Source organism: Calonectris borealis, chromosome 4 (genome assembly GCF_964195595.1).
Source record: "Calonectris borealis chromosome 4, bCalBor7.hap1.2, whole genome shotgun sequence".
Classification (NCBI taxonomy): domain Eukaryota; kingdom Metazoa; phylum Chordata; class Aves; order Procellariiformes; family Procellariidae; genus Calonectris; species Calonectris borealis.
The window spans coordinates 55,029,664-55,044,415 of NC_134315.1; positions in this window are offsets into that span (position 1 = coordinate 55,029,664).

Consider the following 14,752-nt stretch of genomic DNA (forward strand, 5'->3'; position numbering starts at 1 on the left):
TCTGTAGTTCTTATAATTTGGGTTAATAATGCTATTGTTATGTTGGGAATTAGCAGGAAAATCAAGACTGTGGTTACATTACGTGGATTGTCCATATGTGTGTTCAGTTCCCGATTGACACACAGGATTAAGATAAATCTGCAAGTTATTTCTGAAACAGGTCATATAAACTATTATTATTATTATTATTGTGTTGTTGGGTTTCAAGCAGTGCATCACTACGGTGACTAGAAACAGTTCACATTTCTTTGTTGTTTTCTGGTTTGCAGACTCGGAAAGACCATTACATGCTTTGAATTACTCAGTTCCCATTTGGAAGGTTTTGACGCAGTCACAAGGGATGGAAATAGAAAGGGGGATATGCCTTCTGCTGACACTGGGGCGAGTGATGCACATGCACTTTGGGCCACCAGACACCAGCACTGCCACTGAACCTGCGGCTGGTGTTGCTCTACACTTCCTCTATGTCAGGCAAATACTCCGCAGCCTTCGTTGTGAATTAAGCTGAGGAGCTTAGGTCTTTTCATTTTTCTCTGAGTTAGTTGCTCACTCTGGTTCTTTGCATGGCACAAGAAGTGGGGAGGCAGAAGCAGAGGAGTAATCGGCTCAGGGCAAGGTGAGAGCAGGATGCTGCCTTTCAGCATCAACGCCAGCTCATGCTGCCCTGGCGAGCTAATGCCAAACAGCCTATACACATGCCTGAAGCAAGCTACATCCTTAACATTACTACTATAAAAATATAATGTTAAAAATTGCTGTCTGCCGCTAGTCACATAAGGATGGCTTCACAGATACTGCAGTATGCTTTATATTTAGATTAAAAAATATCACTGCATTGCATCTGCTCACCTGGGAAAATGTTCGCTTTCTAAAAAGAAACACTCTGATATCAGACCAATAGAATAATCCAGAATTAATTTTTTCCCATTGAAATTCACAGATGAAAGTTGCAGGAAGTATGTGTACCAAAATCCTGTATAGAGTCTGGTAAAACTGATTCATGATCCAGCCTGAACTTATGTCTTGTGGTAAATAAATCACTTTTTTGCAAAGTTGTCTCAGGCATCAGACAAACATAAACTTAAAAATATTATCTTCAAGTTCTTTTTTGCCTAAAGTTGCAGTCAGAACCATATTTGTATGCCTGAGGATAGGAAATGTCATATTGATGGATGAGTTGTATGTCTCCCTCTTCCTGGATTGGGCACTGGGGGCCCAATTCTGCTCTCTGTTCAACTCTGCTGAATTGAATGGCATTGCATTGACATAAATGAGAGCAGAAAGGCAGCCTGGGAGTGCCTTTCATGATCAATAAAAATAATTTCATATGAAGATGAATTTTCCAAGTGGATCAGAATCAATTAAGGTGCTACTGCCACTGGAAGTACATTTGCCCATATGCAGAGTCTGTATTCATTTTCCTTTCCAGGAAATTTGACTTTTTGCTAGAACATTTATATGAATTGTGTTCTACTAAGTGGAAACAGAACTCTTACTCACATTTTATGAAGTAGCTGTTTAGGAGATATTCTGTATTTTCTACAAGTTTTTAGTATATTTTCCTCTATGTATTAAACTCCTTTTCTTTATCTCCATAAATCTTACCTGATATTGCCCGTAACGACACAGCAAAATAGCTGCAGGGTCACCTGTTGATGTTAGAGCTCATCCACATTTCAGGCTCAGTAGAGATATACACTGATTAGTATAAATGTTACCTACTATACTTTTCCTGTCTCTTTGTGTCCACCTACTTTGTCAGTGGTGGTACAGTCAGTGCGAACCAATAGGTCAGAATACTAGTGCCCCTGTCCCACAGCGGGGAAAAGCTACACTACAGACCAACTGTAGACCAGCAGTGCCAGCCACTCAGCCCTACACCTCAGCTTAGTGTCCCTACTAGAGAAACAAAATCCGCCATTCCACTGTTTCTACATTTTAAGGCTCAGCACCTGAACCCAACCTAATTTTTTTCAACATTCAGATTTTTTGAGTCAAGCATTTGGTATAATTAGTCCAATATGAAAAAGGTTTTGGGCAGGAAAGGTATTCTGAAATCCTTCTTACAGTTGGGTTATTTCCGCATGCCACTAAATGCGTATCCCAAAACTGAATGTACTTCATTGGCAGTTCTGACTGGGAACAAAAATTTGGCAGTCAGCTATTGTCCAGCTCCTGCTTTCATACCATTTATAATTTTGAGGTAATATAATTTAGAGGCATGCTTTTCCAGAATGATCCTTAAAGCCTTTAACTAGGAAGTATATTAACACAAAACCAAAATAAAATTGGACTTATATCCAGCTTTCTCCCTCTTTAACCATATCCCTAGATTTAGCTCTAAGTGCACAGATGCCTGAGACTCTTTTTTGACTTAGCCCACTACAGGACTATGTTGTGTTCCATATATTCCCTTCCAGACCCTATATTATATTCCAGGTGTACCTACATAGTTCAAGTTCAATCTTACTTTATACCTTTTAATATTAAAATATCTTTTTCACTGTAGGGATCTAATTAGAATATATATTTAGTCTGTAAACAAGTCACTGTGCAGTTGAAGGAAATTTCTTCTTCTTTCCCTTCAACAGTGTAAGGATTTTAGTTAGAAGCTGATATGCAGATCAGCCAACCTTGTAGAAAAGGTAAGCAGTGTGAAATTATATGTGAGTTATTAATAATTCCTAATAGGAGGAAAAGACCTGACAGAAAGAGTGAATTAAATGACTGTAATAATCACAGAGATGCATTACTTGGGATTCATTTCAGCACATTTGTGATACTCCGTAATGGGAGAGTCAACTTTTAACTCAGCGAGAAAACATGTTCTTCCTCATTAACAATATTTCCTCTTGAATTTAAATTCTTTTACTTCACATTCATACAGTGATGCCAATACTACACTGGGAGGACAGCTTTTTATTATAAAAATGCTTGTCTAAATACGTCCATTGAACTACAGTTCCCAAAGTATGCAACAGATTGTTTATGTCTATTCTCAGACCTTTATCTATTAATCTCCTTTTTCACTGAATTCCAAGAAGGCACTAAAGAAGTATTTGTTAAATACTGCGTAATAGCAAAAAGGTCTCTGCAAGAAAAACAAAAGAAAAGAATAACAAGCAACACTCTGCAGAAAAACGGTGGGAAACTATTTGGCGATCTTATTATGCTAGCTTTATCTATCGGTTAGAAATTTTAATCCTGCTTTGATCCAGTTGTCTTTCTTACAACCGATTTTCAGATTATAGTATCTCTTTCGATGTGCATATATTTTCAGCACAGGGCTGTCTATATGCTGTTTGACAAAGGAAGATCATCTGGATAAGATTGACAACAGATTGAAATGTTTTAAAGAAAATGCTTTTATTATATTCTACTAACATTTTCTCAAGATCCTGCATGTATTTCTAAAAGGAGTAGGTGAGTCAGAGAAGCGTGTATGCGTGTGTGCATACACGCACAACACCACACACCTGCCAAACACACCCAAACCCAAAATAAAGGAAGGCCTTTTTTCGAATAAGGAGGATACATAAATGTCAACAAGAGAGGGAAATAATGGACATTAATTTAAGTAAGGAGACAAGAGCTGTGCGGAAAATTAAGACGAATAGCTATGGAAGAAGCCTTGATAAAAGAGAAGTGAGAAGAAACAGTTGAAATAGGCTGAATATGTTCATGATCATGGAGAGACCAATGTCTGAAACTACATGAAAAAGGAAGTATGCTAAGCATCTGTGCTGTTATGTATCAAATTTCATCACAATCCAGCTTTGGTTTAAATACAGGTATGAAGTACCATACTAGTTTACAGAGAAACTGGGGCAAAGCTTAGAAAACAGGACTCTACCACACAGTGAATGACTTCTGTTCTGTAACTTACACAGAAGAGGAGTAGGATATTCATTGCAAATGTACATACAGTGTTAAATGAGTCTTAAAATACAAAATTACTAAGTGAAAATTACTGTTCCTGTTTAAATTAGAACACCTGGTTACAATGAATTGGAAAATACCAGCATGTGTGTGGGAATTCGGGGGTGGAGAGGAAGGGAGTTAGTTATTTACTGTTTTTTTTGGTGCGTGGGTTTTCTTATGTTTGTTCTTTTTTATACTTAAAAAATTTCCACTATAATTTATCCGTCCCATATAAATTAATATTAAAGAATTCATATTTCTTTATATTCCTTGACTGATCAGTACCTCTTTCTATTAAATTGCCAATATGTTTTTCTCTTTTGGTTTTGCTTCTCTGTTGAGAATTTTTTTAGAAGTTTTGATAAAAACACAAACATCGGAAGAATATCATTGCATCCAATGATCGATTTTGCTGAGTTTTTAGATCTTCTGAAACTGAGAATAAAGTTACCGTTCATCCGCATTTGAGAACAGGTAAGTTTATAGACTGGTTGGTCTTCTCATCTGCCTTGATCAACAGATGCCTGTAAGGAAACAAATATTTTGCATTCTCATCCATGTCAGTGGATTATCTCATGTCTTTAAGGGCTTTTCCTGACTTGGCAAAAAAAGCAATTACTATTGCATCTTTTCTTTTTGAAAAATTGCATTTTAATCATTGCTTACGTGGTCTATCTGGTAAGATCAAACAGCAGCGCTATGTTCTTGTCTTGGAAGTCCTTTCTATTTTTCTCAGTAATCTCTTTGTGTTAAGGGGTTTTGTCTAGGCCAAACACCATCAGGATCATTGTGCACAATTCATTTTTGTTAGGTAGGCAAACAGAATACCTCCCAGCACAAATTCTTAGAGCTTGTATTCTACTTTGATGACATTTTCCTCAGTGCAAACAAGAAAGCAGAAAATGCATGCGGTCTCTTCCTCGTTGTTTGAGATCAAGCATGTACTCCAAAAAATACATATTTGTAAAAGGAACAGGTCTCATGCTACTCCTTGAGTGGCAACAGACCATGCACTCTGTAGATGTTCCTTGGTTCACTAATCTCAGTTATTTCAGAAGATTACTAACATTACAGGTTGTACCATTAAACTATAGATTTGCTTTACAGCAAAGTCAGGGCTGTTGAATGAACAGAAGAGAGAAGCCTTTATAGATTGTGCCTTGTCTTACTAGGTGTCATGTGGGGATTTTTATTTAAGGATGTCCAACATCGTGCACTGGAAGATAATATTCTCAACTGCTTTTAAGCTTTAATTTCTTCAATATGGAGATTGAAATTTTCTATATTGATCATATTTCTCTTCGAATATCTTGGGGGAAATGTCAAATCAGCCAAACACTTCAATTTTGGAGGCTTCAGAGATCTGGTTTAACATGTAGCTTAATAAAGAGTTGTGTCAGCACAACTGAGGGCATGGAGAACTGTGGTACAGGACAAGCTGTTCAAGGTTATAAGCTTTTGAAAGCTTGCACGTCAGAAATTTGTTCTTGAAAATGCTGCATCTGTTCTAACTTCAGGATGGAGATCTTTTTAAGAAGAAGGTATCACAGAAGATGTTAGAAAAAAGGAATCAGCTATTGGATTCAAGGAAAAGGAAGTAGGAGGAGAAACTACGATATACTGGGACTGGGTTTTTGTTGAGTGTGGGTGTTTCTGTAGAACACACAAAATTTAATCAAGACAGGAAGTAGATGAAGGGGGAAAAGGCACATGGCCACATGGCATGAGAAGATGAACAGGAATCATACAGGATATCAAGGAAATGCTGGGACTGGAGAAACAGAAAGATGAAATACCACCCAGAAAGAAAAGAAGCCTGGACAACTAAGCAAAAAGAAAGCCAGAAGCCAGTGGTAAGCAGGCATGACAACGTCTGTGTGACTAATTTGTGTCTGGCTGTAAAGAAAGTCAGAGTATACTAAGGGCAAGGAAGCAGCAAATTGAAAGAGAAGAGAAAATTAAGCTGGATGCAAGGATCTGAGGGACTGTGAAAGGCTGGGTGTAGACTGTGGGTTTACAAGGGATAAATTATGTAAACCTAAGGGAGACAGATCAAAGTCTGGGGAAATGAGCAGAAGTGCCTGTACTCACTAGACCCCTCTGTACTGAGCAGCAGCAATAGAACTGATTCCCGTTTCTCTCCATTCATTTGCTATCACGAGATATTTATGGTTCTCATTTCCTAACAGTGTTAATCCACATATAAGGTTACAACTGTGTTACACAGTTGTCAGCTGTGCCATTAGCCCAAACAGCAAGCACCCATGTGGCAAGTCTCCATCCTTAGAGATATTCAAAAGCCCTCTGGACGTGGTCCTGGACAGCCGTCTCTAGGTGCCTGCTTGAGCAGAGGGGTTGGACCAGATGACCTCCAGAAGTCCCTTCAACCTCAGCCAGTCTGTGATCCTGCAAAGTCAGAGCCCAGTGTCAGGCAATGTGAAGGAGGAGCAGGGCCAGGGGAACAGCTTGGTTTTTCTGAGTCCTGCGAAATGCCACACACCCCTCTCTTTCCCTGACCTGCCCATACACAGCAATCTCTCAAAATTAAAGAAGTACTAGAATTAAAACTTCCTTCTGGGCCATTATTTCCACTCCCATATATACTATAATATTTTCAATTACATAATTACATACTATTCGTTTACTGTTCCTTAAGACTTGGGAAATCATAACTGGTTTAACAGAGCCTGATTGCCATAATGCAAGAAAATGATTTGTAAACACAATGATTCCTGCCTCCAAAGGAAATACTAATTTGAGTTTCACTAATCTTCAAACAAACTGGAAAGAATCCTAAAGATCATACAATATTTATATTACATATTTAGGGAACATACTAGTTACCCTGACTTACAACTTTCCTGCAAACTGTTATTTTTGCAGCTTAGAGAGGCCCGCGAACATTTCTCTCTGCAGTCCGCAATAAAGACTGTATAAAACAGATGGTAATAACGCTGCATTTTTGGTATAATGGTAAGTATGAAAATGAACATTCACTATTTGATTATGTACCTGTTCAGAAATTGTGGAGAGAAGTGACCTTAATCTGTAGAAGAAACATCAATAAATATTTACATATCTATATGAGCGTTAGCAATGTAACATGGGTTGTATTGACATATAGACTGGGGTTTGGTTTTGCCTGGTCATTTTTGCCCACAGCCACCAGCCTTTTGGTGTAACTTGTTCTGGTTCTGGCATAGCTTCTGCTTTCCTCTATGTTCCCTTTTCCCACAGTCCTGAAGCTGTCACAGATGCCCAGGGGAGGAGAAATACACTGGTCACCTTTGGGAATTTTCAGAGGCCTTTCAGTAATCGTCTGTAAGAACAGTTCAGTGATGCAAGGCATCTCCTTACAAGCAATTTAATTCTTAATAGCTAGGGCTTTGAGTAGGAAGAAGCTAGAGGTTATTGTGGGAAAACGCCAAAGAAATACAGATGAGCTCTAGGGAGATGTAGGGACTTATTCTCTCTCATCTTCTGTGGTCATTTTTACACACAACACAACAACCGTAAGTGGTGGCATACAGGAGTAAATGATGAGAAGTTTCAGCAGAGCTGTAGGGTAATACAGCTGCTTTTAGATCATAACTCCATGAAACGAAGGGTGAAAAAAGAAATTACTTCTATCCATACAGACTGACCACACGCAAAGCAAAATTTTAGATTGGTTTGTTTTCGAAATTTGGATAGTTCTTCGCTTCTGCGTTAGAACTGGTTTTCCCTCGGCCACGCTCTACTTTCCTACTCCCCTTTCAGCCTGAAGGAGTGACTTTTCTCACGAATACTGACTGTGCATGCCTCGAGTCCGGTTGCATAACTGTCCCATGGGCTTGCAGAAAAGGTGGTGCCGCGTGGTGCTGCGTACTCACTGCTTTGCGTTCTGAGTGTATGAACAGCGCTCCGTGTGAGCTGCCAAGTCCAGTTCCTACGTGCTGAACCCCATGTAGGGTATGACATTGATGGTTTGAGAAGCACATGCACTCTCACATTTTTAAATGTACACTGGTGCTCAGCAGCTCCAGAATAATTTCAGATATGTATATATACTTCTAAATACATATATATGGTATGTATGTGTGTGTATACTTCTCAAAAGACCGGAACTACGAGCTTAGAATGTTTTTTAAAAATCACTTTCTGAGAAAATACACAATAACTGATGGCATTATTGACATAATTCATAAACAGAATAGTTGATTGCCTGTTGTGTAACTGAGCCAATGAATATTCATAGTTCCCTTGGTATGGAGCTGGCATATTTCAGCTAATTAACTCTTCTGCTTAGTTGGTGCATATGCACACTTTTTATATGATACCAAAGTATGTTTAATTAAGGTTTGACAGATAATACCAAAGACAGTTTGCAAACAAACAAACAAAGTAGACTCCGCTGACATTTCCATAAATGGAATGGTATCACTTAATGGAAACTTGTATAAAAGTTAACTTTGTCACCCCATTTCAGAAGGGCCTAAAATTCACACTCTTAGGGCATGTTTCAGTTAGAAATTGGCAAGAGAAGCACTTTTTTTTAGGTAATATACTTATTTCAAAAGAACATACAAATTTCTACTCAGAGTGCTTCTAAATGTTGTTGATATTGACATTATCCCCTTTACTGAATATATTTGAGAATACTGTGCAGCCTTTGAATTAAAGTTTTAAGATATTATTTTTCCTTTGAGAATCTTGGAAGACCAAGCCAAGGTAAACTAAAAATGAGAAGTTGAGTTGCAGTTTCTTTTTTAACTTCCTACTGTCTTTCGCTGGGAACACACATAGCGGCTGGCAAGGAGCACAGTCTGCCACAGGGTCCTGGTTCCCGCCTTGTTCAGAATAAGATGCTTAATAACATGCCCTGAGGCTGGTTTTGGGGTGTGTACCCAGGTATCCTTTCAATGGCCTTGCCACCTTGCCTTAGTGGTAGGGCGGTCAGATCCATGCCTGGGTCTTGGTCCAGTGCAGAGTCTGGACACAGCTGATGTGTGTCCCCAAGCCAGGAACTTGGAGCTTTTGTGGTCTGAGAGCCTAGAGGTACCCCAATATCCAATCAGAAAAAACTGATACAAGTGATGTGCTCTGCTGCTCTGCTTCCATGGAGCCCTTGCCTGGTATCTCTTCCTCTCTTCCAGTCATCTTTCATCCCTCCCACAGCTGAAGGATTAAAATTTCAGTTCAGTGCCACGATGTTCTCATGTCAATGGGGCACATCAATCCACGCACTGTTCTTGAGTTATTCTTTTCTGCCTATCAAAATGATAGCTTACTAATTTTTAGTCTTAAATTGTATTTCCATCTTTTTCTAGTCTTTCCTGCATCCTATAACCCTATCCATCATAATGGCATTTTCCCATGCTTTTCCTTGATACCTGTTATTGCGCAGAAGACTTATGTGAGTCCACCATTCAAAACAAAATCTTTATGTCTCATTGACTCCTGACTCTTTTTGGATCCCATCCTTTTCTCTGACCCATGACTGCTAACACCTTGTCACGAATGGATGGTTTTAAGGCCATGTAAAGAATCACTGGCGAGGTATTGGCAAAGGGTGATTTTAATAGAAATTTATAGAAACGTGACTTAACAGAATTTGATGGCAAAGTTCACTCTATTACTTATTACATGGATTAAGTTACACGGGGGAAAATTGTATTAGAATTGTGTTGGAATGATTTGTACAGAGATTAAGAGTAAAAGGGTTAAAAGATAAAAAGGTAAAAAGGTAAAAGGTAAAAGGTAAAAGGGGGACCCTCCCATTGAGTCACGAGGTTCAGGAGAGATCCAACTGGACCCAATCTTAGTCTCAGACTTGGACAACGGTTTATGTCTAATACAGAAAGGGATAGGAAAGACCTCCCATTGGGTCACGAGGTTCAGAGTAGACCCTTTTGTTTTCTAAACTCCTTCTCAAAAAGGAGCCTGGGTGTGGCTGGATCAACCCTTAGTCTCAGACCTGGGCAACGGTTTATGACTAAAGGATTAAGAGTTTTTAGCAGCAACTTAGAATCTTACAATGCTTAAACATTGATCAATTTGACAGCTTGCACAAAGAATTAGTCAAGATACCACAAAGATTAAAACAATTTAACTACAGGTTATACTTGTTAGTAACTATATAGATGAGCGCGCAAAAAGATCTAGATCAATTAATACATATATAACTACAGATAACTGTAAGTGCGCAAAAGATTTAGGTCAATCAATAACTACAGATAACTGTAAGCGCACAAAAGATCTAGATCAATCAATACATATATATGTAACTACAGATTATAACTGTAAGTGCGCAAAAGATCTAGATCAATCAATACACACACATATATATATACATATAAATATGGTACCAAAGCTAAATGAAAGGCCTAGAGTTAAAGATATACCTGTTAAAAATTTTCCTCGAGTCCCATGAAATACTCACGTCAAATGCTTTGGCATTTTCCAACGGGCGAAGAGTTGAGCCCCAAGGAGTGTCTCAGCCCAGAATCTTGGGGATTCTCCGAGTATCGCAAATTTGAATTTGCACTCTGAGAGGCGTCCCACTCAGAGGGACGTTCTGGATGCAGCCCGCTGCGGTCCAAGAGAGCTCAAAGGGTCTCACTTGGTACCCCTGTTTATAGGTTTGCAAGATGATTGGCTTTAGTCATCAGTAAATTTCCATTTTGGCTACTATCCGAGGTGGTCCAGGGTAGTAATTATGGTATTGTTTCACAGTGACAATGGTATTGTTCCACTTGAGCTATGATCCAGGTAGGGAAAGCTTCAGAGCTGTCAGAGATGATGAATTATCTCTGGTTTCTGTTCCCTACCTTGATCATGTAGCTAGTGTCCCTGGTACGATCAGTGTTGTTTCCCACCTTAGCCATGCAAGAGTGCTTGGTACGGCCAAGGGACGCTTAACCGCCCAACTCATACACAATGGCTAAAGCTTAACAGAAGGTTCTGAGATCGTATCATAGCCCAGAGGAAAAGAAGGGGGGAGGAATGCACCACCACACACCTTCTATAATAAAAATATCTAATTCTGGAATGTGGGTGATTTAAGAGTTGGTTACGAAACAGAACTTTTTAATCAAAGGCATTGCTTCAGACCCATTCCTTGTTATATAGAGCTGGAGTCCATCTGGAGGTATCATACTGACTTAGGTTTAAGGGAATAAACTGTGTTTGCTCTGTAGCTGGTAGGAAAATGCTTCCATGAATACAAGTTCTAAGGCATCCACAGCAATATTTATATCAGATTAGATGTGTTGCTGAAAAATAAGCAAATCAAACCACCCAGAAAAATTCCCCACACTCTGCACTAGCTTAATATACAGTGGCATCAGTTAGATATCATGTTAGAGTATGTGGTTCTCTCTTAATGGAAGTAAATATGCTTGCTGCCTAACTCAAGTTTACTTAAGCATTTATCAGAAACTCACCTAGACCTGTCCCCTAAGGAAGGTGTGGCTTTACTTATAACCCAAATTATGAAGTTCTCCTACATACTAAATTACATTTCTGATCTCAGCCATTAAAATTTTATTCAACTCAATGAAAATCATATCTACTGTTCATTCATTTTTTGAAATGGCATCATTTGTGTGCATAGTCTCTAATCTGCTCTGAAACACCATACCACTTTTCTGTGTATGAAGCTATAAAATAATATAATCTCTTATAATCGTGACCAATATAGATTTTATGTTCTTGATACAATTTGTCAAAGAAGCAGTAGAAGATAGAACATGATCTCTTTGAAAAGTAAGGTCTGAACTACATTTTCATTATTTCTTTCATGAAACTAACAACAGGCTGGTTCATGTTCTGCTTCAGTAACTTCTCGTGAAGAAAATACATTTAAAAACTGATGAGTCTTTTTCCTTTTGACATTTGTTTTTTCTATCTGTGAAGCTTTAAAAAATGAATTCCATAATGAAATTATTTTCTCTGTAAAACTAAGAAGTTAAGGTTAATTATATCTTACCTACATGATGATTTTATCATAAATATCTAGCTATTTAGTCGTAATGGCCAATCAGATCACTTAATATATAAATCTCATTTCATAATAACCTTTAGTAGATTTTGAAACAGCAATATGTCGAAAGTATTTGGAAAATAACTATTTTTACAAATGTTAAATCTGTATCAGACTTGGTTTTTTATTGTCAACTGTGCTTCAAGGAGCAAAACTAATTTTGCATTCTAAAAAGGCTCAGTCTGGAATTTTTCAAAAAATCAAATTTAGCATGTGGTTTACTGTAAACTGTTTTATTGCCTTCTGGTAGCAATAGGGGACAGTGGCACCTGGGAGAATCTTCTAATGGGCTTCATTTTTTCCCCATTTTACCCCAATGCTAGTGAAAAAATAGCTGAGTTTTTATAGAAATTAGGAAAAAAAATTTTCTCTGTATCTGGTGGTAAATCAATTCACACGGTGCCTAAAAATGTTTAAAGGAAGTATTCAAGATCCAGACTGGTCACAGGAAAGACAGCTGAGCTGAAGTAGCCTACAGGGTTTTACCAGTGTCTACCATGATAGAGACTGCAGAAATCAAGAAACAGGTGGCTTCTCTAAAGACTGTCCTTCCCCTGGAAAGGTAAAGCAGCAAATGTTTAGTTGCCAACATTTCTCTATTGCCTGGAAATGTGTTTATACTTTTTGTGGCAAAGAGTAACTATGCCCCTAGGCTTACACTGCCTGCACGGCAGCAAGGGCAGCCCAGTTCAGGGGAGATGACAGGAGCGTGCAGCCATCGACGTGTAATTCCTGCTGGGAATTACTCAATCCTGGGATCGAGTGCACCCTCAGCAAGTTTGCAGACAACATCAAGCTGAGTGGTGCAGTTGACACTCCTGAGGGACGGGATGCCATCCAAAGGGACCTGGACAAGCTCAAGAAGTGGGTCCGTGTGAACCTCATGAGGTTCAACAAGGCCAAGTGCAAGGTCCTGCACCTGGATCGGGGCAACCCCTGGCATCAATACAGGCTGGGGGATGAAGGGATTGAAAGCAACCCTGCCGAGAAGGACTTGGGGGTACTGGTGGATGAAAAGCTGGACATGAGCCAGCAATGTGCGCTCACAACCCAGAAGGCCAACCATATCCTGGGCTGCATCAAAAGAAGCGTGGCCAGCAGGTTGAGGGAGGGGATTCTGCCCCTCTACTCTGCTCTGGTGAGACCCCACCTGGAGTACTGCGTCCAGCTCGGGAGTCCCCAGCACAAGAAAGACATGGACCTGTTGGAGCGGGTCCAGAGGAGGGCCACGAAAATGATCAGGGGGGTGGAACGCCTCTCCTGTGAAGAAAGGCTGAGAGAGTTGGGATTGTTCAGCCTGGAGAAGAGAAGGCTCCAGGGAGACCTTATTGCGGCCTTTCAGTACTTAAGGAGGGCTTATAAGAAAGATGGGGACAAACTTTTTAGCAGGGCCTGTTGCGACAGGACAAGAGGGAATGGTTTTAAACTAAAAGAAGTTAGATTTAGACTAGATATAAGGAAGAAATTTTTTACAGTGAGGGTTGTGAAACACTGGAACAGGTTGCCCGGAAAGATGGTAGATGCCCCATCCCTGGAAACATTCAAGGTCAGGTTGGACGGGGCTCTGAGCAACCTGATCTAGTTGAAGATGTCCCTGCTCATTGCAGGGGGGTTGGACTAGATGACCTTTAAAGGTCCCTTCCAATCCAAACTATTCTATGATTCTATTATTTTGGTTCTGAGCCTTTGAGCCTCAGAAGATGGGTTTCTTCTTTTATAATGCCATCATTTTAATCAGCGTAAGCACTGAAATTATCTGATAGCAGTACTGTAATGACCTCAGCTAATGCACTGGTTTTAACGCTGCATTTTAAAACGGGATAATGAATCTGGATGTGGCATGAAAATATTCCAATAGGCATTTTATGGTATTTCTGTGTAGATGGAACTACAGATTTATAGTAATGAAAATGTTCTTGTAAGCCAGTAACATTACAGCTCTCCCACTGCTCACAAGACTATTTGGACTAGTGTTAGCTTTTAACACTATGATTCTCAAGCATATATTTTTATCCATACCAGAGCATGATCCACTTTTGTCTAGTTTAATCAGTCTCACAGGAGACCCTCTGACCTGCTTGCCCAGAAAACTGAGAGAATAGAAACTCACTTGATAGTCTTGTGACCTGGAGTCAGAAATCAAATTGCAGTATCTCTCAGGAGCACTAACATTCACTTTCAAGAAGCCATGTATTTAGAGGCACCGGCCTAAGTTCCTATTAGAAGGTGAGACTTGAGACAAGTAACTCATAAATAAAACAAATAAGGTTACTTGTATCCTGCCACTCCAAATTAATTGACTTCAGTAGACGAAGATACATAATGGAGTTGTTTCGACTTTGAGTTTCCCTTATGTAGTCTGGCAGCAACTTCAAAGAATTTGTTGGAATTACGGGAGCGGGAAGTGGGCAGAATTATGCATGCTACTTGTTGAGCACTGTGTTTTCTCTTTGCGTTACAGACAATCAGTGAATAGAGTGGCTAGTTGCAGGTAGGTTGCAATGTTCTCCTTTGATTTTCACCTCTCCTGTATAGTGGAAATGAAATATGAATTTTTTAGCTTGCTAATAAAATATTCCTTTTATGGTAAGTGGTATATATCCAAAGATAATGCTTTACTGACAGTGTGTCCGCTCATTGAGTCAGCTATGTATCTAAAGACCCATCTGCTAACCAAAGGAAGAATTAGAAATATTTTGTCTTGTTCCCTGTGGGACAGCAAAACATCAATCCGTAGATGTGATTCAGAATAAACGGCAGTGATTTTTTCCTGCAGAATTTAAAAGTCAGATTCCCATCCTCTTGATT